The 26,009-nt window shown below is 63.4% G+C and overlaps 1 protein-coding gene across 7 annotated transcripts in view; it reads left to right on the forward strand.

The window, feature by feature from the left end:
• CAMTA1 (calmodulin binding transcription activator 1) overlaps positions 1–26,009 on the forward strand; it is a 544,421-nt gene that overhangs the window by 356,235 nt on the left and 162,177 nt on the right. The gene's annotated exons all lie outside the window — the stretch shown is intronic.

The following is a 26,009-nucleotide window of genomic DNA, read 5'->3' on the forward strand; positions in this document are numbered from 1 at the left end:
GGCAGGTGTGGATCTCGGAACCAGCCACCACACATGGTGACCCCCAGACAAGGTGGGAACATCAGACCCACCCCTCTTCCTGCACCCCCGTGTCTGCAGCCTGATTGCAAGCCAGGGCTCCTGGATAGCACAGCGCATTGCTAGAAGGTACTAGAAGGTTCTGGAAAGGGGGAACTAATGAGTTTGGGGCCATCATTTCCTTGAGGGTGTTTGAGAAACGACCTTTGTACAAAGCCTGTCCTCTTCCTCCGGGGTCAGGGCTCCTCGGAGGGTGGAAGCTAGGCACAGTTTGGAAGAGTCTCTGTTGCCATGGCAACCCGGCTCCAGGCTGCCCCTCGGGTGGGAGGCCAGAAGCTCCTGTCTCCAGGCCGTGGCCAGTGGTGGTCAGGGCGACAGCCAGTGACCAGGCAGGAGGCGGTGGATTCGGCTGTCTGTGGGTGTCAGAAAGGAACTGTCCCTGGTTCTCCTGTCGCAGAAGACAGTCAGAAGCTTCAGGGTGGGGGTCGGGGGTGGGGCCCACTCCTGGCTCAGGGGTCACTGCTGACGGGGCTCGGAGTTTGTGGGGTGCTGGGGACAGAAGCCGGGTTGGCTGTGTGCAAAGCCAAGGGCCCTGCCCACTGAGCCATCTCTCTGGCCCCAGCAAATCAGGAAGCTTCCTGGGGCGGACCCTCTCAGCCCCGTTGTCAGCCAAGCTGGGGGTGGGAGCAGTGGCCAGGACGGTGGATCCGTGGGTGAACTCGGTGGGCCGCGCGTGGGGCCCTTGGCTGCTGCCTCATTTGGGACCTTCCTGCCTCCCCACCCCCCACTCCTTCTCCCTGTTGCCCAGCTGAGCCATCAGTGTCCCCAGCATTGAGGCTGGGATGGGGGGTGAGGACATCATGACATTCAGGGTCCCAAGAGTTCCCGAGGCCTGTGGACACCCGGCTCCTGCCCGGGTGTCAGGAGTGTGGCCTGGCTCTGCGCTGTGATTTGCCTCGCCGTTCCCCGGGGTCTTGCGACTACTGGGTGCCTAGAGAGCATTTCAGGGTCCCTTGGGTGCATCCACTCCCAGGGGAGCACTTGGGCTGCCGGGGGGAGTCACTCCGTGGCCCGGCCCAGTGCATCAGACATTCCTGACACTGCAGGCATGTCCCAGCCCCTGCCCCGTGCTCCTGGGGAGGCGCCGATGGGGGCCCCGTGCCATCCCCTCACCTGGTAGGCATCCTAGGACATCCCGGCTTCTTAGAGGAGAGGAGTGACAGGCGGGGTGGCCACGGGGCAGAGCTGCCCAAGCCTGGTCTGTCCATCAGTCGTGTTTCCATCCGTAGCCAACCTCTCCTGCCCAGAGACCCTCAGCCAGGCTCCAGAGACCCAAGCACATGTCACAGGCCGGGGGCAGGGGCCCACCCAGCAGTGAGAGCAAAAGCCCAGCATAGGACCGCAAAGGTGCTACATGCCACTGGGTGGCCCTCGGTAACGCGGGGACCCCTCAGAGATAACCACCCCCCTCCAGTACCCAATCAGAATCATAACCTCAGTGAAGAGGAGCGGGATCAGAGGGTGACGTGGGGACAGGCAGATTCCCTCTCGATAGTGAGCTCAGAGCCTGGCCGGCATGGTACCACCCCGGGGCGGGGGGGGGGACAGCAGGGGACCCTGGGGGCTCAGGGTAGGAGCTCAAGGCCAAGCCCTGCCCGCTGGAAGAACCGGGCTCCCCTGAGCCCTACGCTGACCCAGTGTTACCCAGGTGGTAACACCTCTGATCACCTCTGATCAGGTCTGTACGTCTGCCACATGGTCCGCATTTCTGTTTGCTGCCTTGGTGGAAACGATTCCCCATTGCCGCCCGGTTTTTATAATGTCAATATACTCAGCTCTGCCTCTGTGTTACATCTTATGCACCAGGCCCCTTTCCCTTAGCCCCAGAGCTCAGGTGTTTTCCTAACTCGGCTTCAAAAGTAGTTGGTTTTCCAGAGTGGAGGTCCCTGGGGACCCGCCGTGGGCAGTGAATGGTTTTGGGTTGGGTTTTTTTTTCTTTTTTTTTTTTTGTCGAGTTTTCATGTTACTCGGGTCTGGCAGGAACCATGTGATGGAATCCTTAATTGAAATCCACCTTTCGCACCCGCGCGGTGTTTTTTATGACCAGCTGAAGTCTGGCGAGCGGAGATTCATTTCCTTGGGGGGCGTTTCTCCTCGGGGGACGCCCCATAAATCCAGGGAATGAGGACTGGGGAGATAGGACAGTGGGGAGGGCGCTTGCCTCGCACGTGGCTGACCTGGGTTCGATCCCCCTGCACCTCGTAGGGTCCCCAGAGCCCCACCAGGAGTGGTCCCTTAGCGCTGATCCAAGAGTGAGCCCTGAGCACCCACGGGACGTGGGTCCCCGACCAGATAGCAATGAATAAATTCAAGGCGTGAGGAGCAGCGGGCAGGGGTCTCTGTAATGTCAGGAGAGGCTGCAGGACAGGAAACCGACGGGCGGGCGGGGGGCGGGGGGGTGTCAAACCTCCCTCCCGGCAGGACCCTGACAGGCTGGGCGGCAGCCATGGGCACAAGCGGGCCGCGGGCTGCCCTGTGCTCATCTGTCTCTGTCTCCTGCCATGCTCCGTCTTGCTGTCCTGCAGGGGGATGGCCTCTCCCGGCCTCCTCCAAGGCAGAGCCTCCTCCGTCCCTCATTTTTCACGCCACCCAGGCTGTCTCCCAGGGGCCTGCGCCAGCCCGGCCGCCCCGCAGAGGCCCGCGCGCGGCTGCAGCCCAGCTGAAACGGGGCTGCAAAGTGAACGGCGGCACCACAAGGGCGATTCTGGATTCCGCAGCCACCCCGCGCGGAGGCACGGCAGCGGCTTAATTAATTGCCCGCACCGGCGCTGGCGGGGACCCCAGTCTGCAGGGGCGCCGCCGGAATTAGAGGAGCTGGTTCCACCTCGCGCGCTCAGCTCCGAGGATGAAGCCCCAAATCCAGACATCGTATGTTCCGACATGTCCATTATTTATATGCAAATCGGCCTCTTGCCGGAGGGCTTCCCAGGGGGGCCTGTGAATCTGTTGCCTGCAGGCTGAGGCCGACCTTCCTGGGCCTAAGCGAAGCCGTCCGGCCGGTAGTGACTCTCCTCTCGGTGTAGGGCACACGCTCTGCATCCCAGAGGCCCCGGGTTCGAGCCCCAGCACGGCAGGGCCCCTCAGCAGTGCCAGGAGTGGCCCCACCGGCACAGAGCGGGGAGTCGCCCACGCAGAAAGAAGGGTTCCCGGTCACAGCCGGTGTCCCTCTGACACTTCCGCGGGCGCCCTGAGCCTCCAGTTGGTTCCTTTCAGAGCTTCGACCCCATCCAGCCTGGGGAGACTCTGGCGTGACTGCAGGACGGGTTCCCAAGCCTCCTCACCCCACCTCTGATCGGCTCAATCCAAGGCCCGCGGGGAGAGGGGTGCTGGGACGGATTCTAGAAGGTGCCGGTTAAACCCGGACGGATCAGATGCACACAGAGAAGAGACGGCGCCAGGAAGGGATTTTACTTAATCTTGGAATGAAAATCGCCCCGACTGGGCCTGGCTGAAGGGGCTTCCAGCATCTTCTGGGTCCTAGCCAGGTGCCTCCCACACTGGCCTGGCTCGCACCCCCCTCCTCAGCAGGCACTGGACATAAGACCCTTGCTCTTGTGGCGGGGGTGGGCTCAGAGGGGCTCGGGGGCTCGGACGCTGCTGCTTTCCTGGTGGCTGGGTCAGGAGGACCCTGGGGTGCAGCTGCCTGCCCCGCTGTTCTCAGTGAGATGCCGCCGCCCCTTCTGCCCAGCAGGTGAGATGCCCTTCCGGGCCTCAGTTTCCCCTATGCTCAGCGGGACTGTCCCGGGGCCTGTGCTCACTGCACGCTCGCTGTGTTGGCGGCCTCAGCCCTGCAGACAGGCAGTGACTCAAAGACAGGGCCAGGACACCCCACGGGGCCAACGGGGACAGCACAGACTGCAGAGGGGACGGACGTGACAGGGGGCAGGTTTAGTCTGACTGCCTCCTTCCCCCTACCCACCTCCTTCCCTCCCTCCCTCCCACCCCTCCCTTCCTTCTTTCCTCCCTCCCTTCCTTCCTCCTTCTTTCCTTCCTTCCTTCCTCCCTTCCTTCCTCCCTTCCTTCCTTTCATCCTTCCTCCTTCCTTCTTCCTTCCTTCCTTCATTCCATCCTTCCTTCCTCCTTCCTTCCTTCATTCCTCCCTTCCTTCCTCCCTTCCTTCCTTTCATCCTTCCTTCTTCCTTCCTTCCTTCTATCCTTCCTTCCTTTCTCCCTTCCTTCCGTCCTCCTTCCTTCCACCCTTCCACCCTTCCTTCCTTTCTCCCTTCCTTCCTCCTTCCTTTCTTCTCTCCCTCCTTTCTCCCTTCCTCCCTTCTTTTCTCCCTTGTCTCTTCCCCCTTCCTACTTTCTCTCTTTCTGAGGGACAGGAACCTCTGACACGCGTGATGGGGCGATTGGGGACTACTCCTGGAAATTCCCGGTCAACCAGCTGGATAGTCAGTGGACCCTGAGGATGTTGCTGTGTCAGGAACCACCCAGGTCACCCTTGGGTGCTTGGGGGCTCCAGAATTGCACCCAATTATGCTTGAGGTGTCAGAAGTCAAACCTGGGTTGTTAATGCCAAGCATGCACTAACCATTGGGCTTTCTCTTTGGCCCAGGACCAGCCACTTTATGCTTTGATTTGTGTGTGTATGTGTGTGTGTGTGTATTTTGGGCCACACACACTGTTGCTCGGGGCTTACTCTGTGCTCAGGAGTCCTTCCTGGAGGTGTGTGCGGGACCCTACACAGTGCTGGGGATCAAACCAGGGCTAGCCGCATGCAGAAGAGGCGCCTTCCCCTGGACCTCTCTCGAGAAGGGACTGGCAGCCATGACTGGTATCAGTGGGCAGTGCTAGGGGCTGCCCGGGGGCTGGCACCAGCCGGCACAGTAGGAGACCAGGTCCGAGACCCCCCGAGGCCACCGCGCAGGGGGCTGAGTGCCCACCCAGGAATGAGTGGCTGTGAGTGATGGCTGGGCTGGGAGTCCAGAACCGCCCACGCCTGCTCGGGCTGCCGGTGACAGGAACCAGGCCAGGCCCTCCCCGAGCCCCCTCTTGGTGCCCCAGAGGGAGGGGGCCCGCAAGCCCCTCCCCACAGAGACAGCCTGTGAGCGCGAGGGTCTGGGCTGACAGCTGACACGTCACATGCCCAGGGCAGGGCGCCCCTCATCATCCTCGCTGTGGTCTTTTCCATACTGGAAGATGAGGGCCAAGTGTCCAGCCCCCACTGCTTCCAGCCCCAGTGTCTGCCTATTCTGGAACCTTCTCCCAGGACCTAGCCCCAGTGTCTGCCTGTTTCTAGAACCTTCTCCCAGGGCCCAGCCCCAATGTCTGCCTGTTTCTAGAACCTTCTCCCAGGGCCCAGCCCCAGTGTCTGCCTGTTCTGGAACCTTCTCCCAGGGCCCAGCCCCAGTGTCTGCCTGTTTCTAGAACCTTCTCCCAAGGCCCAGCCCCAAGGTCTGCCTGTTTCTAGAACCTTCTCCCAGGGCCCAGCCCCAGTGTCTGTCTGTTCTGGAACCTTCTCCCAGGACCCAGCCCCAGTGTCTGCCTGTTCTAGAACTTTATCCCAGGGCCCAGCCCCAAGGTCTGCCTGTTTCTAGAACCTTCTCCCAGGGCCCAGCCCCGTGTCTGCCTGTTCTGGAACCTTCTCCCAGGGACCAGCCCCTGCTGCTCCTTCACAGCCTGTTTCTCACCCCCCCTGGGGGTCAGAGTCAGGAGTGCTCTTTAGTTTTGGGGACCCCTTTCTGGGTCCTGTGGGGGGAGCTTTGGTCCCGGCCACCACTCTTGAGACCCGGGTCCTGGCTGGGGACGTGGCTCGAGTGACGTGTGGCACGTACAACACCCTGAGCTCCATCTCTGTCCTCTGAGGTCCGGCCAGGAAGGGCGTTGTCGCCGGCGGTCAGCACGGCCGCCCCCCCTCCCCTGTGGCACATTGAGGCATTTCCCAGTGGGTTTGGGGGCACACTCACCCCTGCCCCCTCCCGCAGAGCTGAGCGTCCAAGAGGCAGCGCAGGGATCCCTCGCGAGCGTCTCCCTCCATCCCCACATTCCCCGGGGGCCTGGCCGGTCCCCCTCGCGTGTGCAGCCCGGTCTCAGGCTCCCTGCCCTCTGGTTTCCCTGGAGTCGCCTGACCCCTGACCTCTCCTCTGGGGGTCCAGAGGGCTTCTCCCACATTCTAGACACAGGTCCCACCACGTCTGGTTGGTGCCGGCATCTGAGCCCCTCACTGCGTCTCTCAGAGAATCATATTCTTGGTTTTGACGGAATCCACGTTACCCTTTCGCTCCTTTGGTAAATCATCCCCGGGCGTCTCCTGGGAGCAGCCGGGATCCTGGCATCCGGATCCCTCCGGCTCACGCGCGTTTTCCACGTGCTTTCCTCGCCCTTGGCCTGCTGCCTTAATACTAGTCTATGGTCTGAGGTAGGGATGGAGGCTGTGTCTGTCACCTGTGGCCTCCGGTCTCTCTCTCCCCCGGGCCGGAGATGGGAGCGGCCTTCTCTCCCCCGCTGAACTGCCGTTCCGCTTTGCTTGGAAATCAATTGACCGTATCCATAGGATTCTATTTCTGGACTGTTATCGATCTCTGTCCCGTTGCCAGCTCCGTGCTGTCTTGATTACTGGAGCTTTATAGGACGTCTTGGACCCGCGAGGGCGACTGTTCCTTTGCAAAAGTGTTGCTGGCAATCGTCTTCCTTTGCCTTTCCAATGGTAGAATTTCTAAAACAATGCCACCGTGCGTGGAGCCGGCCAGAGGGGCTCGGGGTGCCCCCTCCTGCCTCGGCACCGCCTTGCTGATTGATCCTGGGCGCTCAGGTATCTCCTGTGGAGCAGGGGGACCCCGGTTTCCTTCCCGTTGCCCCCCGGCTGCCCTGCAGGCTCTGATCGATTCTGCACCTCATACAGGGGCAGATTTTAACACAAGAAGGAGAAATTCGCTTCGTTGCTGGTTCCACCTGCAGTACAGGCGGAGCTGGGGGTCACCGGGAGGTGTGGGGCTTCCCCAAAGCCCAGACAGAGATTGGGGTCCCTGCGAAGGTGTGGGGGGCTGTGTCAGCGGCGGGAGGGCCCTGCACCCCGACACAAACCCTGTTTATACTGTGCGAATCCTAGCTTCTCTGCAGCTCAGGGATGAGGGGAGGAAGGGGTGTGTGAGGAGGAGGAGGCAGCACCCCGGTGCCAGCCTGGCGCTCCCCACTGGACCACCCAGCCCCACTACTCCTCTCGGCTCATTCCTCTCCCCCTCCCACCCCCTCCTGCTAGTGTCCCTGTTGCAGTCGCTTCCCCACACCCTGGGCAGCAGAGGGACATCCGCCGGGCACCCTGTCCAGCCCGGAATCTCGCCCATCCCCCGACCCCCGTCTTGCACGGGGTCCGGGAAGCAACGAGGGGTACAGAAGCCCGAGAATATCAGTCGTGGCCAGTGCGTGTCCCACCCAGCAGCCCCACCCAGGGCAGCACAAAAAAAAAAAATAGAAAGTGCGCCAAGGACAGAGATGTCCCCAGGCCTGTCCACTGAGTCTGGTCCCTTCCCGGCCAACCAGGTGCCAGCCGCTAGCTCTGGAGCCTCCCGGCTGTCTGCAGACCGCCCAAGGCTTGCAGGAGCTGATTGGCTGCGTCAGGTGCCACTCAGAATGTCCTCCGGCCTCCGCGAGGACTGATTGGCTGAGACAGCCGCCACTTAGGCCGCCCTCCAGCCCCGCAGGAGCTGATTGGCTGAGTCAGATGCCATTTCTAATGCCCCGGCAGCCTGGCAAGAACTGACTGGCTGAGTCAGATGCCATTTATAACTCTCCAGCCAACAGATTCACGTCGGGGATGAACTCCTCCCGCCCCTCAGTCTTTGCCCGCTGTGGGTGGGGCCCTCTTCTGGGTGCTGAGCCCAGGCCAGCTGTCTGGGCATCTCTGGGCTTTCCAGAAGGCGCCCCTCGACCCTCTGGGGGTCCCGGGCACCCCAGGACAGGCCGCACACGTCTTGGAGATGTTTCCAAGCAGATTCCAGTGCAGCTGGGGCTGGGGGGCGGGGAGCACGCTGGGACCCCCCCCCAAGATGCTGAGGAGGCCACCCCAGCCCTGTGCTGGCTCGTGGGAGTGGTGGGGGGAGGGCTTGGGGATCATGCGGTGTTGGGGATCAAACCCAGCTCGGTTGCATGCTAGCAGAGCTCCCCAGCCACTGTGCAGTATCTCTGGCCCTCCTCCGATTTTTTTTTTAATGTACAGCGGTAGGGCGTTTGCCTTGCAAGCCACCGGCCCAGCTGAGCCGGGTTCGATTCCTCCACCCCTCTCGGAGAGTTCAGCAAGCTACCGAGAGTATCTCGCCCGCACGGCAAAGCCTGGCGAGCTACCCATGGCATATTCGATATGTCAAACACAGTAACAACAGGTCTCACAATGGAGATGTTACTGGGCCCGCTCGAGCAAATCAATGAACAATGGAAGGACAGTACTACAGTGCAATATTTATTTTGGGGTCAAATCTGGTGATGCTCAGGACTTACTCCTGGCTCTGTGTTCTGGATCACTCGTGGCAGGCTTGAGGGGCCATATAAGGTGTCAGGGATTGAACCTGGGTCAACAGGTACGAGGTGAAGACTCTCCCCAGTGTGCTATTGCTACAAACACACACACACACACACACACACAACACACACAATTTGTGAAGAAAATAAGCACTGTTTGTATTGCTGTTTGTCTGGGGTTTGGTTTTCGTTGTTTTGTGTTTGGTTTTGCACCACCTTCAGGGATGCTCAGGGCGTGCTCCAGCTCCGTATGCTTCGATCACCCCTGGCAGGGCTTGGGGGACCAGACCAGGGTCAACCACGTGCAAGGCCAGCCCCCCCCCAACCCCCCTGCTGGCTGGACCATCATCTCTCTGGCCATTCCGGTTTGGGTTTTGCTGGTCTTTTTATTTGGTTTGTCTATTTATTTATCTTAAGCGGAGCGATAGCACAGCGGGTAGGGCGTTCGCCTTACAAGCGGCCAACATGGCCGACCCGAGTTCGATTCCTCCGCCCCTCTCGGAGAGCCCGGCAAGCTACCGAGAGTATTTGATATGCCAGACACAGTAACAACAAAGTCTCCAATGGAGACGTTACTGGGCCCGCTCGAGCAAATCGACGATCAACGGGAGGGCCTTTACCTTACCTTTATTTATTTATCTTGGCTTTTTGGGTCACATCCAGCAAGGCTCGGGAGTTGCTCCTGGCTCTGCACTCAGGAAATCACTCCTGGCGGGGTGCTCAGGAGACCCTCTGGAATGCCGGAGACCGAATCCAGGTTGGGCCAGTGACAGGCAAATGCCCTCCCCGCTGGATTATCACTCCGGCTGCAGTAACAACGTGCCCCGAAGCCTTAGAGCCTCTCACTTGTGCTGTCTGAGAGTAGTCCTGGGGCCAGACGTCCCTCCTGAGCTGAAGCCACCCTGTTTGCTGGGGAGGAGGGTGTGTTTCTGGGGTTCCCCACTGCCCACAGCTGCCAAGCCAGCAATGGTGCCTCCCACACCCACAGTCCCAAAGCCGTCACTCCTGGGCAATGGGCCGGACGCAGGAGAAGGGGGTGCTGCCTTCCAAGTGTCAGTCGGGACCCTGGGTGCCCCAGGACTTGTCTCTGGCTCCCACCTCTCGCAGCTCCCAGCCAGCAAGTGCCACATGGCAGCTGGTCAGGGACCGGGGCAGGGCACTGGACACGGGTTTCCCTGCAGCCACGTCCCTCCGTCCAGGCGGCTCAGACACCGCTTCTGGAACAGTTTCTGCGCATCAGTTCCCCCTCGACTGCCCAGGCTGTGTTTTCACGCGGACCCTTCCTCACCGGCTATTTCCTTGGGGTGTGTCCTGGCGGGACCACCCAGCCTTCACACACTCCCTCGTGTTGTGTCGCCTGTAACCTGCCTCCAGGTCATGCCTGACACTTTGCCATGGCAGCCACATCCAGCTCGCTGGTGGGGGGGGAGGGGATGATGGTGAGCTTTAGTGGGAGAAGCTTCTAGAACAGCTGGCCCCTTCTGTGGTGCCGCTGCCCGAGGTATGTCTTTGGTACGCCCCTGGTATGTCTTTGTTTTCCGTCTCCTTGGGCGCTGCCGTCGGCTCCAGCCCCAGGCCCAGCTACCTACCCAGGTGCCCTGGCCCCCAGCGAGCCTGGGGCCACTTGAGTTTGCTCACCCACGTCACTGCTTTCCCCGGGGCTCCTACCCAGTGCCTTCCAGAGGTCCCTTCACCCCTGCTGCCCTGTTTGGACCCGGCCCTGCGACACCCACCCTGGGCTTGATGCCCTGCACCCCCTCCCCGCCAGAGGTGGGTGATGCCCAGCACAGGGGCCGGCTCTGACTCCCTTGGGGTCAGCAGAGCCCCCAGTGACCCGATGTGCCAGACACCTGCAGCCCAGGGAAGCCCCTCACGGCTGCCGGCTCTTCCCGTGGGGAGGTTGGACCCAAGTTCTGTGGCAGAGCCACTCCCGAAACCCATCGAGCACCCTGAGGGAGAAGGCTGTCCCCGTGGGGTGGTCATAGGGATGATGGTGACACAGTGACCCACAGGGAGGTCGCTCCAACCCAAGGACAGTTTTTAAATGTTTCGTGTAATGGTGGCAAACCCCTCCCCACCCTACCCCCATCCCATTTGCTTTTTTGTTTTATTGGTTTGGGGTGTTTTGTTTTGTTTTGTTTTGTTTTGTTTTTGCCAAACACAACAACAAAATATATTGGCATGAAGTCGGGGGCGATGGTGTGAAATGCGGGTGCCCCTAGGTGGGAGGGACCCTCCTCTCCTGGTGGGGCTCAGAGGAGCCTGGGAGACAAGGTGGGTGTGTCACCCACTCCAGGACCCACCAGGGGCGCCGCTGGAAATGGCCTCGTGGGGAAGGTTCCCGGTGAGGCGTTGACCCGGGGGCTGAGGGCAGCTGATTGATCCTTGGTGTTTGCTGAGGCCTTAGGGGCCTCAAGGGGGAGGCCTGTTCAGGACACAATGTCTACCACCAGGACTTTGCTGCTGGCAGACCAGCGACGGGCTCTCACACTCTCGTGCCCTCCTGCTCAGGGTTGGGCCGGGGTCGGCTCCGGGGCAGAGATCCGAGAGGCCTGCATGGAGGCAGCCTCCCCTCCAGCCGGGCCCCCGCATGCTCCCTCCTATTCAGACATCTCGGCGTCCCCCTCTCCCTTGGCTCCGGTGACATCACGTCTGTCCCCAAAGCTGTCCCCTCCCCCCTGACTCTGCATGACTCCCCCAGCCCAGGTCTGTGCTGTGTCCCCAGCAGACTGGACTCTGAGGCAGGGGCTGCCTGGGTCCGTGGGTCCCGTGGCTGCCCAAGTCCCCAGGACGGAGGGGACGTGGCCTGCCCATCAGGGGCTGCCTGGGTTTTCAGGTCCCATGAGACCAGGCCGGGCTGGACCTCAGAGCAGGGTGACGTGGGTCCAGTTTGTACGTCAGCACCCGCGAGGGGTCCTGAGCACACCCCCCAACCCCCGACAGCCATTGCCACCCTCGACAGCGTGTTCATGGAGGGATTGGGTGGTGGGATGATGGGACAGCTGGGTTCCGGGAGAGGGTCGGGCTCGCTGAGTGTCCAGCGGTGGGTGCTGTGGGCGCTGCGGCCAGGCCACATGCGGGGTGTGGGGGTGTGGGATGGTGACCCTGGGTGTGACGGGGTAGGGGTAGAGGGGTAATAGGGCAGCAGTGGCCGTGGGGATAAAGGAGATGGGGGGACGATGCTGGCAGAGACGGTTGTAGGGGTGACCTGGGCTGATGGGGGTGGGACAGCAGGAGGGAACGCGGGAGATGACCCAGATGGGAATGGGGCTGGTCCTGGGGGTGACGACTGGCGGGGTGAGGTTGGGGGTGGGGTGAGGTTGGGGTGAGGGGATCAGGATGAGCCTGGGGCTGGTGTGTTCCTGCCACCGTGAGGCCCCCCCGGGGCCCCACCATATGTTCAGGCCCGGCTGGTGCCTGACAGTGCCCAGGCCCCCGTTCCTGCCCCCGGTCTGAGGGAGTGTCACCCCCCTCGGCCGGCTCCCGTCAGGGCCTCGTGCCGCCTCCTGACGCGCTTTTATTGTCAGGTTAGAAGAAAATATTCCGCTCGTTTGCAACATTCTCATTATATTCCCTTTATAACACTTTCTAAAAGAGAATAAATATAAAATATCTCCGCGTGCCGCGGCCGTATTTCAGCCTGGCTGGATCCGCCGCGGCTCCCGTGATGGCTGGGAAGGCGGGGTCCGAGGGCAGCGCTGCTTCAGGGTGGGTGGACACGGGGTTCCCTGACGCGGGGCCACAGGCAGGCAACGGGGCCCTCCCTGGGCGCCATCCACTGCGGCTCACCGGGCTGGGACACCAGCCAGAGCCCTGGCTGCCCTCGGGGTCCTGCGAGCTGCCAGAGGCCCAAGTGTCACCTGTTCTCAGCCCAGATCCGGTTGTCCCGGGAGTGAGCGGGGCCCAGGGGACGGGCTGGCGGTGAAGGTCCCTGCAGGGCTGGAGTCCGAGGGTGACCAGGAGAGGGCACAGAGGACCAGCCCCAGAGGGGGGTGGGGCCATGACGGGCAGGTGACGTGGGCGAGTGGGGGGTGGGAGTCCAACAGCCGCACCCCATTGCTCAGCCGTCCACCCCCGTGTCCTAGGCCGGCCCCGGCTCCTGGGGCTCTGAGGCGAGTTTGGTGTGAGTGTGTGCACGAGTGTATATGGTGTGTGTGAGTGTGTATGTGAGTGTGTGTGAGTATATGAGCATGTGTGAGTGTGTATATGAGTGTATGTGTGTGTGTGTATGTGTGAGTGTGTGTATTTTTTGAGTGTGTGACTGTGTATGTGTGAGTGTGTGAGTGTGTATGTGTGAATATGTGAGTGTGTGTGTGAGTATGTGTGAGTGTGTATGTGTGAGTGTGTGAGTGTGTACGTGTGAGTGATTGTGAGTGTGCGAGTACGTGTGAGTGTGTATGTGTGAGTGTGAGTGATTGTGCATGGGTGTGCAAGTAACGTGTGTGAGTATGTGTGTGTGATATGTGTGAGTGTGTGTGAGTGTGTGTGTGAGTATATGTGTGTGCACCTTGCACACATTGTGTCCCTTTGTGCCAGGGCCCCAATGTGGATCGGGGGCCCCAGGGGCCCATTCTGGCTGGGGTTTGATGGGGGCCGGGCCCCGTGCGCCTGATGTTGACTTCCGGGCGGAGAGGCGGTGGCTGCGGGGGGCGGGGGTAGCCCATGTGAGGGCCCGCGGGGGGCTGAGCGTGGGCTGCTCTTGGCCCTGTAGCCCCCGGCCCTGGGCATCAGCCCTGAGGCCCGAAGCCTTTATTCATTCTCCGTCTTGTCCGTGTGGGCACCGTGACCCAAGGACAGGACAGGACAGTACTGCGCAGGTGCCTGGCCGCGCCCCAGAGAGTCCAGGGAGGAACCGTCTCTGGTGGGCGAGAGCCGAGCGAAGGAGCCGCTAACCCACGCGGGCCGGACCCTGACCAGGGGCTGAGGTGCTGCCGGCGTGTCTCCCACCCCCGCCTGTTTGACTCCTGGCATTACATCGGGGCTCCGAGCACTGCAGGGTGAGCTCAGGGGCCCTTGGGCACTGCTGGGGTGACCCAGGGCCCCCCAGAGCTGTAGCCACATCCTGGGGCTCATCAGCCCCCACTGGCCGAGAACCACGGGGCGCAGGGAACCCCTGTCCAGTAAGGACGCTTTGTAGGTGCTGACCCGGGTGCTCCCGACGGGGACTGCTGGGGACACAGTGACCCCGGGCCGGACTCCTCGTGAGCAGAAGTAGGTGGCAGAGGCAGAGCCCCCCCCCCCCGGTGGCCAGCTCCCCTGGGCAGCCCATGTGTGCCCGCCGGAGCCGCGAGATGGACACCCCTCTGTCCACCGGAGCCTGCAGGGCCCCTCACCCAGGCAGAGCCGCCTCACCTGCTGTGCGGCACATCTACGTGCAGAGTCAGGGACCAGACCCTCCCCGGACCCCCGCTGGCCCCAGGCGTCCTTCTGAGTGACCTGGTCCCAGCTGGCCTGTCCCCGCTAGAGGGGTCTCCCCTCGCCCCATGCGGTTCTCACCTTCCCAAGAACAGCAGGGATGGGACAGACTCGGACTCGGGCTGGGGGCCAGGGAGAGGCTGGAGGGTCTCAGCCCTGCTGCCCCTGGATTTCCAGATTCTGGGGGGTGGGGTGGTGACAGGTCCCTCCCCTTGAACTGGCAAAGGCCCCTGCCCCAAGCCCCAGGGAGACAGACCCTGAACCCCCCCATGAACTGTCAGGCCAGCGCGGCTTCGGCAGGGGCCCTCTGGTCACCCTCCTTGGGGGCCGGGAAGCTCCTCCCCTCCCCCCCAATGCCAGCTCTCCCTCCCTCTCACCCTCCCTCCCTCCCTCCTTCCCTCTCTCCCTCACTCCCTCCTCTCTCCCTCCCTCACTCCCTCCTCTCCCTCCCTCTCTCCCTCTCTCTCTCTCCCTGTCCCTCTCTCCCTCCTTCTCTTTCCCTCTCTCTCTCCCTCTCTTCTTCTCTCCCTCTCTCCCTACCCTCCCTCTGCCTCTCCTGTTATGATCCCTACTTGTCATCCTTTATTTCTCCTTTTCCTTCCTCCTGTCTGGTATTTGCCTTGACCCACCCCTTCAAGGCCAGGAGCCAGGCTCCTGAGTGCTGAGAGGCTGCTGGTGCCCAGGGCGGCCCCTTGGAACAATCCGGGCTGGGAGTCCATGCCCAGGTGAACCAAAGGGCACATTGCCAGGGCCAGGCCGGGCTGAGCTGCTAGGGAGCGGCCTCGGACCCTGCTCCTGCTCGGCCTGGTGCTCGTCCCTCGGGCCGGCGGGGCCTCTTCCTCCACCCCTCTCCCCGCTATCCCTGGGGGCTCAGCTGCCCGTACCCCCCGAGGCCTGGATGCTGAACCCCCCCCCGTTTCAGACAGCAGGCCATCGGGGTCTCTCCAGGACCCCCATCTCTGGCATCTGGGGCCCCCGGCACCCCCCAGCCAGGCGCCCCTGCTGAGCTGCCGGCCGGGACCCCCTCCGTTCCGCATGGAGCAAGGCCGCGGTGATTAAGCGTTTAAATTGATTAATCAAATTTCCTGTGATGAGAACGACTGTCATTCATTAATCTGAGCGGGATTATAAATAAGAGGCGGCAGCTACTGGAGGCGCCGTGTTGACAGACGGGGCCGCCGCCTGAATCCCAAGTAGATGCGGTTCCAGCGGGGGGGAGCCCAGGCACCCGGGGACACGACGCTCCTTGGAGACAGGATTAGGCTGAGATTCAAAGGGCCCGTTTAGATAAGGAGCCTGTGAGCACTGCAGGGGGGAGCAGCTCCCCAGGCTGCGGGTTCGGCCCTGCACCCCAGTGGGGCAAAGCCTGTCTGTTGTCCAGCCAGGGTCCGGTTCAGGGTTTGGGGGGCCCTGGAGGAGGCCTGCTCTATGCCAGCACTTGGAGGTGCCCAGGTCTGAGTTGGTCCCCACCCGCTTTCGCTGGGGTTGGCATTAGCCAGGGTCCTGATCCCTCATGTGACTCTGGGGTACTCCCAGGTGCCCACAGTGGCCAGGAGGCGGCTCTCGGTCTACCCCCAGCAGGGGCGGGGGCTGGGGTGAGGGGCCGGGCCGGTGCCCAGGGTGGGCTAGAGAAAGGGCTCCCTGACTGGCTTTTCCTGGGGGCCAGTGAGGACCCCCCATGCACCCATACCCACTGCCCACCCCCGGGACCTGGCCACAGGGATCTTCCCACCAGGGACACTCTGATAACTTATTGGCAGCAAGCATCCTGCACGGGCTAGTTTGCTGGAGGAGGCCACCCCGCCCGGGGCACGGCCGGGTGCCAGCCTGTGGGATGTGCCCATTGGCCAGGCTCTGCCCATGACTTCCTGGGAGGGGGCACGGGTCCAGCTCTCCCAGCGATCAGTGGCCTGGACCGCAGGGATGTGGGCGCAGATGGAGGGGATCCCGGCCTGGGCGTGCTGCCCGGGGAGGGGACGACAGGCCTTGCACGGCTGAGGAGAGGACCTGGCTTCCCACCTCGCCCTGGTCCCAGCCACACGGTCACCTGGCCGGGGGCGGTCACGCGTTGTGCTCTGGCTCCAGAAGGAGGAAATGGCCTCACTCGGAGGACCCCTGCTCTGCTCGGGGAGGGGGCGCGGTCACTCCCAGCCAGTGCTCAGAGGGGACACAGTCACTCCGGCCAGTGCTCAGAGGGGACGCAGACACTCTGGCCAGTGCTCAGAGGGGACACAGTCATTCCCAGCCGGTGCTCGGGGAAGGAACACAGTCACTCTGGCCAGTGCTCAGAGAGGGGGCGCGGTCACTCCGGCCAGGGCTGGGGGAGTGGCCGTGGTCACTCCCTGCTGACTCAGCTCTCCCTGCGTGCTGCACAATGAACCGGCCCTTATTAAAGCAGGGGCCAGAGCAATAGGGCAGCGGAGAGGGCCATTGCCTTGCTTGCAGCTGACCCGGGTTCGACCTGCGGCACCCACACTGACCCTGAGCCCCGCCAGGAGTGTCCCTGAGTGCAGAGCACTGCCAGGTGTGAGCCAGAAACAAAAACAATCCATTTTGGGATTTTTTTCTTCTTTGAAGTGTTTGCTTTGAGCATGCAGCTCCTCGTCCATCTTGTCTTCTCCCTGGCAGGCACCCAGCCGCCCAGCTCGGCCCTGGGACCCCCAATGCGCTCACACAGCACCCGAAGACCCACCCGCACCCAGCCCCAAGGGGGCCCTGCCCACCTGCGCTAGGCCTGGGGGTCCTGGGTCAATCGTGGTCACTGCGTCTGCCCCAGCCCAGGGGGTACAAGGCCGGGCTACGGGCAGGGCAGTGCCGGGTGCCTAGGACAGGGACCCCTTCCCCGCAGGGAGGGAGGTCACAATGGCCAGGCCAGGACCAGGGCCCCAAGCTGGGCAGCAGGGCTCCCCCACATCCCCCCACGGAGCTCAGCAGTGCGGGACCGGCTGTCCAGTGGGAGGCCAGCGCCCGGCCCCCACGCCACAGAGAACCTGCCAGAATCCAGCCCTGGGTCCAGGTGGAGGGGTCAGCGTGCTGGGAGGGACCCGGGGCCTTCCAGAACCGTCCAGACGGGGCAGGTTTGGGACAGATCCTGATGGACCCGCAGAGGGTCGGAGAGCAGGACAGGGAGCCTCTGGAGGTCGGGGTCACATGGAGCCCGAGGAACAGGCCAGAGACAAGCTGCCCACAGGGACGCGGGCACTGAGGCCCCAGCGAGAAAGCACAAAGGCACCCATGGAGGGGGCAGCTGGGGGCTTGGGACCTTGTGGGGGTCCCTCGTCGGAGGCTAAAGTCTCTGTCCGGTAGCTGCCCCCAGCCAGCGGTGGAAGGTGTGGGCTGAGAACAGCCCTCTGGGGTTCTCCCCAGAACTCCTGGCACTGGAGGGCCAAGACCCTGCCCCCGCCCACTGACCACCCCGGAGAGGCCGTCCGGGAACGGGGCCTCCAGACCTCTTTCCTGCCCAGGCGAATGGAGGCACCGGGAGAGGGTCCCACCGGCCCCTCCAGCACCAAACCGTCTCGCTCACCTGGCCGTGGGCGAGTTACGCTCTAATGAGAAAAGAATTCCTCTCCGGAATATTGGGATAATTAAAACTGCCTTGCAAAAGATGGGAGGGAGGGAGAGAGAGAGAGAAAGAGAGGGGGGGAGGGAGGGAGGGGGAGGGGGAAGAGAAGGAGGGAAAGAGGGAGGGAGAGGGAAGGAGGGAGAGGAAGGGAGAGGGAGAGAGAGAAAGGGAGACAGAGAAGTAGGGAGAGACACAAAGGGAGAGAAGGAGGGAGAGAGAGAGTAAGAAAGAGGGAGGAAGAGAGGAAGGGAGGGAGAGGGAGGGAGAAAGGGAGAGAGGGAAGGAGGGAGAGAGGGAGAGGGAGGGAGAGAGGGAGAGAGGGAGAGGGAGGGAGAGAGGAGGAGGGAGGAAGAGGGAGGTAAGGAGGGGGGGGCTCCCTGCATGAGAGGCCCAGCATAGCCCCCTCTCTCTCCTCTCCTGCAACCCAGATTATTAAGTCGGGTCGGGATAAGTTCCTCTTAAATATTTAAATATTGCATTAAATATTCATCATCTCCGAAACCGCTTCCTAACAGATCCTTTGGTAAATATAACAATATTTGATCACAAACATGGCTCGGCCTGCCGGCGGCCTGCAGAAAGGGGCGGGCCGGGGGCTAGGCTCCCAGGGGCTGGAATCCCACTCAGAGGGCGCGGGGAAGCCCCTCGAAAGCTGGACCACCCAGCCTCAGCTGCAGGCCCCGCCCCCAGGAGCCTCCGGGCCTGCCCAGCCTGCGGGCAAGAGGACCTGGTGGCCAGCATGGGCAGGACCAAGCGGGCCAGGGAGCCACCCTAGGGCCCCTAAGGGATCTGCAGCCTTTCCTGGTTGGGACTTTCCTGGTCCGCATCCAGGGCAGGGCCAGGGAGCCAGGATGTCACCGCCTCCTGGCTGCAGGCGAGGCCAGTGCCCGCGGCCTTTCAGGCTGAGGAAAGACTCCACGCCACCGCCGCCACCACCGTGACTCCGACTGGGAACACAGCCTAAAGGCGCCCCACACCCAAACTCTGGCACTGGCTGTGGGGACCACGGGGGTGGGGGGCATGACAGTTCCAGAATCAACAGCGCCCAGGGTGCCTTCAGCCCTGGCCTGCCTGAGCCCCCTGCCTGGGGGAGGCGACCCCCCACACAGGCTGAGGAGTCAAGGGCTGGTGGCACGGGGAGGCTGGTGGGGGCTTGTCAGCAAGAGGCGGGCGGGTTGGTTCCCCCAGGCTGTTGGCCGTGCCCACACCACCCATCCCGGCCATCTGTATTTTACCACTGCCCACGCATCACCGGTGACAGAAACCCATTTCCTCCCCGCTTTAGACACCCAGGAAATCTGTCCCGTGTGGCCCACGGGCCGTGACACACTCAGGAACGCTTGGCGGCTCCGGCTGGCGACCACGGGCTGAGGGGAGCAAGGGCCAGGGGTGTGGGAGAGCCCATGGGGCGAGCCGGTACCTGCCCACACCGGGTGCAGACCCCTGCCCCAGGCTCCCAGAGTGGGGGCAGGGACGGTGCATTGTCTGGATTCGTCACCTCAGAACCACCCTGGACTTGGGGCTGTGGGCGCCGTCAGACCCCCTCCGCCCACTGAGCGGACCCTCTCGTGCCCCCTGTGGGTTTGCGTCTGGTTTGATTTTCCGTCTAGCCACGTCCCAGGCTCCACAGGCCGTGTCCCCGCGTCCCTGGGCTGGTTACCGAGCACAGTTCTTACCCGCTGAGGGGACTCCGTGCTGGTCAGCAGCTCCCGTGCCCCGCGTCCTCGAGGAGCTGACCCTCGGCTCCCGTTTTCCCCTCCCTTCCCGTGGCCACGTGGCCACGAGGGGCATTTCCCCGCCACACTCTCCGTCACCTTCACATGTGGGCGGTGCAAGGGGGATCCTAGTCGGGGCCTCCCACCTCCCTGCAGAGCCCTCCCTGGCCCCTCCAGCCCCGTCCTGAGGGCTGGGCCACAGTTTTGGGTTTTTGTTTTGTTTTGTGTTTTGGGGGTCACACTCCACGATGCACAGGGGTTCCTCCTGGCTCATGCACTCAGGAATCACTCCTGGCGATGCTCAGGGAACCATCTGGGATGCTGGGAATCGAACCCGGGTTGGCCGCGTGCAAGGTAAACGCCCTACCCGCTGTGCTGTTGATCCAGCCCCTGAGCCACAGTTTGGCGTGATGAAATCTCATGATGCCCCCGGGCTGGGGGTCTGGGTGGAAAGGTGCCACCTCGGGAGAAAGCAGGAGGAGGGGGAGCCCCTGAGATGAAGGTCACGGGCTGGTAGGTGGCGAACGGCCTGTCCCAGGCCCCCCCAGCAGGGGGAGGAACCAGAGCAGGAAGCTGTGTGTGGGCGCTCCCCTGCTCCTGAGGGGTCCCCTTAGTACCCCCGGGGGCCCCTGGGGGCCAGGGCTCTGGATGGGACGCACACCCGCCCTCCTCTCCCATGCTCACTCCCCCCTGGTCTCATGGCCCTTTGTTGGGGGGGACAGGGGCGCTGAGAGGCAGGCGCTGTCCTGCAGACACGTGGCATGGCCGTCCTTGTGCCACTCCAACGGCAGCCTCGGTCCACCCTGCAGCCGAGCGCGCCGAGCCCTCAGCAATACGGCCAAGGGCCACGAAACTCCCCCAGGCCACCCCCAGGCCACGGAACATGGCAGGGCCGTGGCAGATGAGCACCTCCACCAAGCACATGATGGGGGTGGGGCAGGCAGAGCAGACCCTCTTCTGCTCCCCGACCAGCCTGGTGCCCCTGGCCATGTCAGTCATGCGCATTTCCAGGCCCCGTGGCCAAGGTGCCATGCTTGCTCGCCCGTGGGCGCAGGGCGGCCCCGCCCGGGGGCCCGGACTCTCCCTCGCTCTCCTCTGCGATGTTTTTGTAAACTTGAGAAAAAAAAATCGGGAAAAGGCCGATTCCTCCTGTCCAGCCCATTAATTCTGCATGCTCAGGCCCGAATTAACCTTGGCAGGCTCGGGAGGAGAGAGTAATTCTAACCTTAAAAATCTGCTGATTGAAGCTGGTTTCAGGAATTCGATTCCACTCAGTGTCTGGCAGGCAGCCCGGCCTCGCATTAACATAGCCCAGACCCCCCTCCTCAATAAACAAAGGCCCACACCAGCTCCAGCCAGAACCGCCCCCTCTCTGCTGCCAGAGGGGCGCGCCCGTGGAGGTGGGGGGGCCAGAGGCGGGTCTGTGGACAGGAGGGCAGAGCTCAGCCCCCCTGAGTGCCGAGCCCCCCTCCCAGTGGGCACAGAGCTGGCTTCTGCCACCCTCTGCCTCTCCGGCCTCTGCCCGTGACCTCGGCCTGGCCCTGAGGGCTCCATGGGGGACTCCGGGAGCCCCCGGTTTTGGCTGCATCTCCCAAATCCCTGCTCCCTCCTGGGCACAGAACCAAGCTGGGCAGTGGTGTGAGGCGGGAGGCCCAGGCAAGCAGCAGTGCTGAGGGTGGCAGCTCCCAGGGGGCCCAGGGCTCCAGGCGATCGCCCCTGGGGGGTGGGGTGGGGTTGGAGTTGGGGCTGGTCACCCTGGGGGGATAGGGGTGGGGGATGGGGATGGATGCCCCCACCCCCCCGGAGTGTGTGGGTGCCAGATGGGGCCATGGGCCTCAGCATGGATCTTGCTGCAGGAGACTTCGGGCCATTCAGCACCACGCACAGCTGCACACGCCAGCACACACGTGCACACATGCCAGCACATACATTCACATGCCAGCACACACATGCACACACACCAGCACACACGTGCACACACACCAGCACACACGTGCACACACGTGTACACACGCCAGCTCAACCCGCGCTTGGCTAAGCGGTTCACCTGCCCAGGAGTCCTTGGGTTTCTCCCCGTCCCAGGACCCCCCGTGGCCAGACATCGCCACCAGGCACCGTCAGCATGAAACACTTGCAGCCTCGGAGGCCCCCACTGGCGGGAGTGCCGAGACTGAAACCTCCGCCCCCCCCCCCCCCCCGCCCCGCTACATCCTCCAGCAGGGACCCCGCCGCTGCCATCGTTGACGGCTCAGGGGATGCCCACTGGGCCACGGGTGGGGATAGCGAGCGGCACAGACACCCTCATGGACTGCTTGGGGAGGTCTAAGACATGGAAATGACCGAGCAGCCAGTTCCCCAAGTGACCAAGTGACCTGGCCTGCTGCTGAGGGGGGTGGTGAACGGGCTGAGCGACCCAGCCAACAGTCACCGGGGCAGGGGGGCGGATAGGCACCCCTGTGGACCCCAGCAAAGCCCCCGCTTAGCGTGAAGGGCGTGGAGCCGGGCTGGGCAAGCCCGGGAGTGTCTCTGGGCATCTGATGGACTGGGCTGGCCCGGGGACTCTGGGCTGTGGCCTCTGGCTTGTGAATCCCAGAGTGTCCCCAGAACAGAGCGAATGAAACTCAGCCTCCAGGGGGCGCTCTGTCTTGCCAAAGGCCCTTCAGTGCCTTATTTTACCTAAATCTTCACTGAGTCCTCCTCGGGCCATTGAGGTGGCCATGGCAGAGGGGCTGGGGCTGGCGCTGGGCAGGACCGCCCCCAATTCCCCAGAAGAGGCAGAGGCACCAGGAACACCCTGACGGTGCCCTTACTGGCCTGGAGGGATGGACCCTCCCGTGGCATGTGGGGCTCTCAGGCCTGCCCCCTAGCAGAGCCCCAGGCTGTCCCCTGGGCCTCTGCCCCAAGCCCTGAGCTTCTGACCCCACAGGTGCTCTGGTGGGGGGTTTCCACCCGCTGGACGTGAGGGGACACCACCTGCCCCCTGCTCCCTCCCTTGCAGACCCCCTTTGCCCCCCAGAGCTACCCCACACCCTCCTCTCCTGGGGAGCCACAGTGGCCTGTGGCCCCACCTCCCTTCTGCGGCCCCTGCCCCTGCGGCATGCCTGAGCTTCCACATGTGACTCACGGACCCGCTTAGACCTTTGGGGCCGCCCACTGGCTGGAGAGGCCCCCAAGAATGTAGTGGGTGCAAAGGCCATTCCCGGGGTGCTCAGGGCCTCCATGGCATGACCTGGAGGGGTCACAGATGTGGGGGACGGGTCCCCTGCCCTGAGCTCAGCCTCCAAGCTGGCCCTGAGCCCAGGGTGGGGTGAACCCCAAGCCCAGCAGGGATCAAGGCGGATGCTGAGGAGAGCGGGCGGGGGGGGGTGTCACTGGCCATCCGAGAGCCTCATTCCCCCCCACCCATGCTACATCCTCCAGCAGGGACCCCGCCGCTGCCATCGCTGACTCAGCCGATCCCCCGCGACCCACTGTTCCGTGGGCTCCAGCCTCAGTGCTCCCGTGGGCAGCTATGCATGGTGCCCTCTGCTGTCCCCCCTGCATTAGTATAAGCACAGTGCTGGCGTGAGGATGGGCTGGCGCCTTGTTCCAGGGAGGCCTGTGTGTGTCATCGGAGCGACCGCTGCCCCATGCTGGAGGGGGCCCGGGCTTGGGGTCCAGGTGCCCCCAAGGTTTGCGCCCCTTCCTCCCAGCCCCACGGTCTCAACCTTCCCCGCCACTCTGCGCAGGATGGAACCAAGCCGGGGACAGAGGCAGCGACTCCACCTCCTGCACACGGTCACGCCCCGCTGCCCCGCGTCCACGGCTGTGCCCACATCCACGAGCCTGGGGCCTTTTCTTTCCGCCTTGTTTTGGTTTGGGGTCACACCCAGTGGTGCCCGGGGCTTATCCCTGGTCTGCTCTCGGGAATCACTCCTGGCAGGGGATGCCGGGGATCGAACCCGGGGATGCTGGGGATCGAACCCAGGTCTGCCATATGCAAAGGCAGCGCCCCTCCCCGGAGCCTGGGATGCTTTTTCTGTTCTTGCACCAGCTGCTGTTGATCTGGGGAGCCCACCCTCAGCTTCTCCCAGGCTCTCAAAAATGTTGGTGGGAGAGGACCACCTTTTCCCCCTTCCTCGAGCCCGGGGCTGGGGGTCCCCTGGGCCAGTGCCCCCCAGGTCTGGAAGGAACTTCCTGCCTCTCTGTCCCAGCCTGAACAGTGGTGCCTGCGTCCGTCCGGCTCTGAGCAGCCCCGAGATTGGGGAGGAGGCGGCCTGGGGTGTGAGCAGATCGGGGTAGGGGGCAGAAGACCGGGCTGTCACGAGCCGTCTGTCCCCCAGCTGTGTGCTGGGGGGGCATGACAGGCCACAGACTCCCCCATGTTCCTCACCCGGTGTATGGGGGTGCGGGGGAGGGACGTGTGTCCTGTTCTCTGCATGCTCACACCCCACTGTCCATCTGCAGCTCCGGCCAGGCCCCAGCTGTCCCTGTTTCCCATGAGCTGCTGCCCTGGGAAGAAACAGGGGTGACCAGGTGGACCCCCGCGGCGGCGCTGGGACCTGGGCTCGGTGGCTGTGTCTCTGGCTGCTCTTGCTCTGCCCCTGGGACTGTGGCTTTACAGAGAACAGAGGTGGGGGCGGGGGAGTCCAGTGCTGCGTCTGCCTCCTCCCTTCTCTGCAGGGGGCCACCACAGTCCACAGCCCAGACGGAATGACCCGCACCCAGCCCAAGACTTCCCCTCTGCCTCCGGGACTCCATGGTGCTTTTCCTGACTCTTCCCTTTTTCCTCTCGTCTCTCTGTCCCTCACGGCGCATCTGAAGCTGCCCCCTTGTCTCAAGGGCACCAGACCCAAGCGTGGGCCTCCGGAAGCTACCAGTGCCCCCCGGGGGTGGGGGCGGATGACAGTGGACGAGGCGGGGACCCTGGTCTGGGGCACGTTGAGGCCCGCCCTCACCCCCTGCTGGTCAGCCAGCTGCGGCTGGGCTCCGGGTTGAAACAGCCACAGACACCCCCAAAACGGATTTCAAACGGGTGCACTATATCCACCCCTGTGCAAGGCCCTGGTGGGCGGCCCCCGCCACAGGAGGCCACAGGGAAAGGGCAGTGAGTGAGTGAACTTTTTGTCTTGTTTGTTTGGGGGCCACGCCCGGCGGTGCTCAGGGCTCACTCCTGGCAGTGCTCGGGGGACCCTGTGGGGTGCCGGGGATCGAACCTGGGTTGGCCATGTGCAGATGCCTTCCCCGATCTGCTCACACCCCAGGTCGCCTCCTCTTCAACCTCGGGGCTGCTCAGAGCCGGACGGACGCAGGTGCCACTGTTCAGGCTGGGACAGAGAGGCAGGAAGTTCCTTCCAGACCTGGGAGCACTGGCCCAGGGGACCCCCCAGCCCCAGGCTCAGGGAAGGGGAAAAGGTGGTCCTTCTCCCACCAACACTTTTGACAGCCTGGGAGAAGCTGGGGGTGGGCTCCCCAGATCAACAGCAGCTGGTGCAAGAACAGAAAAAGCATCCCAGGCTCCGGGGAGGGGCGCTGCCTTTGCATATGGCAGACCCGGGTTCGATCCCCGGCATATGTCCGGCCCGCGGGGTGGGGGGGAGCTTCTCCATCCAGTACAGGTCGGCTTGCCGGGGGCATCCGTGCTGGCCCCCTCCACACCCACAGCTCCCACACTGAGTCCCGACCAACTGCTCACCCCCACTCCCGCCCACTCGGCGTCTCACTCTCCCTCCACCTGGCGATGCCAGCCTCTTGCTGGAGGTCTGCCCCGGGCACCCCCTCCTCTCTGCTCTCCCGTCCACCCCAGCCAGGGACTTCCCGGGGTGCCCTGCCAGGCCCTATGTGGGGAAGATGCAGATGTCACTCCTGGTCACAGCGTCCCTCCGGCCGGGATGGGTCTGGCCAGTGGCAGGGCAGCAGCCTGGGGATTGTTCTGGGGGGGGGGGGTTCCAGGGGGTCGCGGGGGTGCTGTTTGCTTCTTCCTCAAACCTGCCCAGAGGGGACAGGATAGTGGCCAGGGCCAGCACTGGGTGGGGGAGGTCCAAGTCTGCAGGGCTGAGGGGGGCAGAGAAGAGGCACCCCAGGCCCTCGGAGATGTACGGAAAAGCGGGACAACGGGAAAGGGTCATTGGGCACAGGGTGGAGGCGCGACCGTGGGTTTCAGAGGGACAAGGGACGGGAGAGGGGAGAGGCCACCAGGCGCACGATCCCCATCACAGCCTTGCCCACAGCCACGTGCCCATGTCACAGCGGAAGTGCCCTGGTTCTCGCCGGCCGCCGGACTCCCGCACCCAGCACCGTAGCACTGACCCCGAGGGTCAGCGCGCAGCCCCCCCGGGGGCACCACGGAGCACGTTACGGCAAATAAGAGTGAACGCCGCAGACGGGAGCGAAGCCGGGAGAGAATATTGCCTTCTTAATAATAAATACGTTTCGCGGGCGGGAATTGCAAGGGAACCGTTTAAATTAATTTCCGCTTTGTTTGTTTGGTCTGTACGGGCTCAAGTCCCAGCTGATAGCGATCGGTAGAAGTTCTAACCCGCTGCAGGTCTGATCTTGCAGCCGCCCGAGTCCCGGAGTCCAAAGCAATTTTTCTCTCAACTTTGCCGAGGAGTCGGGCAGGGCCCACGGAGGGAGCTTCAGCCCAGCCATCCCCGCTGGAGCTGGGGGGTGCCAGGGGCGGGGGACGAGCCCCTCAGTGGAAACTTGAAGTGCAGGACTGCTGGTCTGCTGTTGGGAAAGGGGTGCGGAGGGGGGTGGGTGCATGCCAGATGCAGGGAAACACCCCCCGCCCACCACCA

The sequence above is a fragment of the Sorex fumeus genome, unplaced genomic scaffold (genome assembly GCF_029834395.1).
Source record: "Sorex fumeus unplaced genomic scaffold, SorFum_2.1 ptg000054l, whole genome shotgun sequence".
Lineage (NCBI taxonomy): Eukaryota > Metazoa > Chordata > Mammalia > Eulipotyphla > Soricidae > Sorex > Sorex fumeus.